Source organism: Gorilla gorilla, chromosome X (assembly GCF_029281585.2).
Source record: "Gorilla gorilla gorilla isolate KB3781 chromosome X, NHGRI_mGorGor1-v2.1_pri, whole genome shotgun sequence".
Taxonomy (NCBI): Eukaryota; Metazoa; Chordata; class Mammalia; order Primates; family Hominidae; genus Gorilla; species Gorilla gorilla.
The window spans coordinates 7,742,310-7,747,154 of NC_073247.2; positions in this window are offsets into that span (position 1 = coordinate 7,742,310).

Consider the following 4,845-nt stretch of genomic DNA (forward strand, 5'->3'; position numbering starts at 1 on the left):
TACACCGCTATCTGTATGAACATGGAAATATCTTCACCGCCATCTGAATGACGATGGATATAACTACACAGCCATCTGGATGAACATGGAAATATCTACACCACTATCTGTATGAACATGGAAATAGCTACACCGCTATCTGTATGAACTTGGAAATATCTTCACCGCCATCTGTATGAACATGGATATATCTACACAGCCATCTGGATGAACATGGAAATATCTACACAGCTATCTGTATGAACGTGGAAATATATACACCGCTATCTGTGTAAACATGCATACATCTTCACCGCTATCTGTATAAACATGGAAATATCTACACCGCTATCTGTATGAACATGGAAATATCTAAACCGCTATCTGTTTGAACATGGAAATATCTACACCGCTATCTGCATGAAAATGGAAATATCTACACAGCTATCTGCATATACATGGAAATGTCTACAAAGCTATCTCTTTACACATGGATATAACTACACCGCTATCTCTATAAACATGGAAATATCTACACCGCCATCTGTATGAACATGGAAATATCTGCACCGCCATCTGTATGAACATATACATATCTACACCGCCATCTATATTAAGATGGAGATATCTACACCGATATCTGTATAAACCTGGAAATATCTACACCGCTATCTGTATAAACATGGAAATATCTACACCGCTATCTGTATAAACATGGAAATATCTACACCGCTACCTGTATAAACATGGAAATATCAGCACCGCTATCTGTATGAACATGGAAATATCTACACCGCTATCTGTATGAACATGGAAATATCTACACCGCTATCTGTATGAACATGGAAATAGCTACACCGCTATCTGTATTAACATGGAAATATCTACACCAATATCTGTATGAACATGGAAATATCTACACCGCTATCTGTATGAACATGGATATATCTACACAGCCATCTGGATGAACATGGAAATATCTACACTGCTATCTGTATGAACATGGAAATATCTACACCGCAATCTGTGTAAACAAGCATACATCTTCACCGCTATCTGTATAAACATGGAAATATCTACACCGTTATCTGTATGAACATGGTAATATCTACACCGCTACCTGTATAAACATGGAAATATCTACACCGCTACCTGTATAAACATGGAAATATCTACACGGCTACCTGTATAAACATGGAAATATCAGCACCGCTCTCTGTATGAACATGGAAATATCAGCCCCTCTATCTGTATGAACATGGAAATATCTACACCGCTATCAGTATGAACATGGAAATATCTACACCGCTATCCGTATGAACATGGAAATATCTTCACCGCCATCTGTATGAACATGGATATATCTACACAGCCATCTGGATGAACATGGAAATATCTACACTGCTATCTTTATGAACACGGAAATAGCTACACCGGTATCTGTATGAATATGGAAATATCTACACCACTATCTGTATGAACATGGAAATATCTACACGGCTATCTGTATGAACATGGAAATATCTTCACCGCCATCTGTATGAACATGGATATATCTACACAGCCATCTGGATGAACATGGAAATATCTACACCACTATCTGTATGAAGATGGAAATAGCTACACCGCTACCTGTATGAACATGGAAATATCTTCACCGACATCTGTATGAACATGGATATATCTACACAGCCATCTGGATGAACATGGAAATATCTACACAGCTATCTGCATATACACGGAAATGTCTACAAAGCTATCTCTTTACACATGGATTTAACTACTCTGCTATCTCTATAAACATGGAAATAACTACGCCGCCATCTGTTTGAACATGGAAATATCTGCACCGCCATCTGTATGAACATATAAATATCTACACCGCAATCTATATTAAGATGGAGATATCTACACCGCTATCTGTATAAACCTGGAAATATCTACACCGCTAAATGTATAAACATGGAAATATCAGCACCGTTATCTGTATGAACATGGAAATATCTACACCGCTATCTGTATGAACATGGAAATATCTACACCGCTGTCTGTATGAACATGGAAATAGCTACACCGCTATCTGTATTAACATGGAAATATCTACACCACTATCTGTATGAACATGGAAATATCTACACCGCTATCTGTATGAACATGGAAATAGCTACACCGCTATCTGTATTAACATGGAAATATCTACACCACTATCTGTATGAACATGGAAATATCTACACCGCTACCTGTATAAACATGGAAATAACAGCACCGCTATCTGTATGAACATGGAAATATCTACACCGCTATCTGTATGAACTTGGAAATATCTACACCGCTATCTGTATGAACATGGAAATAGCTACACCGCTATCAGTATGAACATGGATATATCTACACCACCATGTGTATGAACATGGAAATATCTGCACCGCCATCTGTATGAACATATAAATATCTACACCGCCATCTATATTAAGATGGTGATATCTACACAGCTTTCTGTATAAACTTGGAAATATCTACACCGCTATCTGTATAAACATGGAAATATCTACACAGCTATCTGTATAAACTTGGAAATATCTACACCGCTGCCTGTATAAACATTTAAATAACAGCAGCGCTATCTGTATGAACATGGAAATATCTACACCGCTATCTCTATGAACATGGAAATATCTACACCGCTATCTGTATGAACATGGAAATAGCTACACCACTATCTGTATGAACATGGAAATATCTACAGCACTACCTGTATGAACATGGAAATATCTACACCTAGATCTCTATGAACATGGATATACCTACACAGCCATCTGGATGAACATGGAAATATCTACACCGCTATCTGTATAAACATGGAAATATCTACACCGCTACCTGTATAAACATGGAAATATCTACACCGCTACCTGTATAAACATGGAAATATCAGCACCGCTCTCTGTATGAACATGGAAATATCACCCCTCTATCTGTATGAACATGGAAATATCTACACCGCTATCTGTATGAACATGGAAATATCTACACCGCTATCCATATGAACATGGAAATATCTTCACTGCCATCTATATGAACATGGATATATCTACACAGCCATCTGGATGAACATGGAAATATCTTCACTGCTATCTGTATGAACATGGAAATAGCTACACCGCTATCTGTATGAATATTTAAATATCTACACCATTATCTGTATGAACATGGAAATATCTACACCGCCATCTGTGTAAACAAGCATACATCTTCACCGCTATCTGAATAAACATGGAAATATCTACAACGTTATCTGTATGAACATGGTAATATCTACACCGCTACCTGTATAAACATGGAAATATCTACACCGCTACCTGTATAAACATGGATATATCTACACCGCCATCTGTATGAAGATGGATATAACTACACAGCCATCTGGATGAACATGGAAATATCTACACCGCTATCTGTATGAACATGGAAATATCTTCACCGCCATCTGTATGAACATGAATATATCTACACAGCCATCTGGATGAACATGGAAATATCTACACCGCTATCTGTATGAACATGGAAATAGCTACACCGCTATCTGTATGAATATGGAAATATCTACACCACTATCTGTATGAACATGGAAATATCTACACCGCTATCCGTATGAACATGGAAATATCTTCACTGCCATCTATATGAACATGGATATATCTACACAGCCATCTGGATGAACATGGAAATATCTACACCGCTATCTGTATGAACATGGAAATAGCTACACCGCTATCTGTATGAATATGGAAATATCTACACCATTATCTGTATGAACATGGAAATATCTACACCGCTATCTGTGTAAACAAGCATACATCTTCACCGCTATCTGTATAAACATGGAAATATCTACAACGTTATCTGTATGAACATGGTAATATCTACACCGCTACCTGTATAAACATGGAAATATCTACACCGCTACCTGTATAAACATGGAAATATCTACACCGCCATCAGTATGAAGATGGATATAACTACGCAGCCATCTGGATGAACATGGAAATATCTACACCGCTATCTGTATGAACATGGAAATATCTTCACCGCCATCTGTATGAACATGAATATATCTACACAGCCATCTGGATGAACATGGAAATATCTACACCGCTATCTGTATGAACATGGAAATAGCTACACCGCTATCTGTATGAATATGGAAATATCTACACCACTATCTGTATGAACATGGAAATATCTACTCGGCTATCTGTATGAACATGGAAATATCTTCACCGCCATCTGTATGAAAATGGATATATCTACACAGCCATCTGGATGAACATGGAAATATCTACACCAATATCTGTATGAACATGAAAATATCTACACCGCTACCTGTATAAACATGGAAATATCTACACCGCTACCTGTATAAACATGGAAATATCAGCACCGCTCTCTGTATGAACATGGAAATATCAGCCCCTCTATCTGTATGAACATGGATATATCTACACCGCTATCTGTATGAACATGGAAATATCTACACCGCTATCCGTATGAACATGGAAACATCTTCACCGCCATCTATATGAACATGGATATATCTACACAGCCATCTGGATGAACATGGAAATATCTACACCGCTATCTGTATGAACATGGAAATAGCTACACTGCTATCTGTATGAATATGGAAATATCTACACCACTATCTGTATGAACATGGAAATATCTACACCGCTATCTGTATGAACATGGAAATATCTTCACCGCCATCTGAATGAAGATGGATATAACTACACAGCCATCTGGATGAACATGGAAATATCTACACCACTATCTGTATGAACATGGAAATAGCTACACCGCTATCTG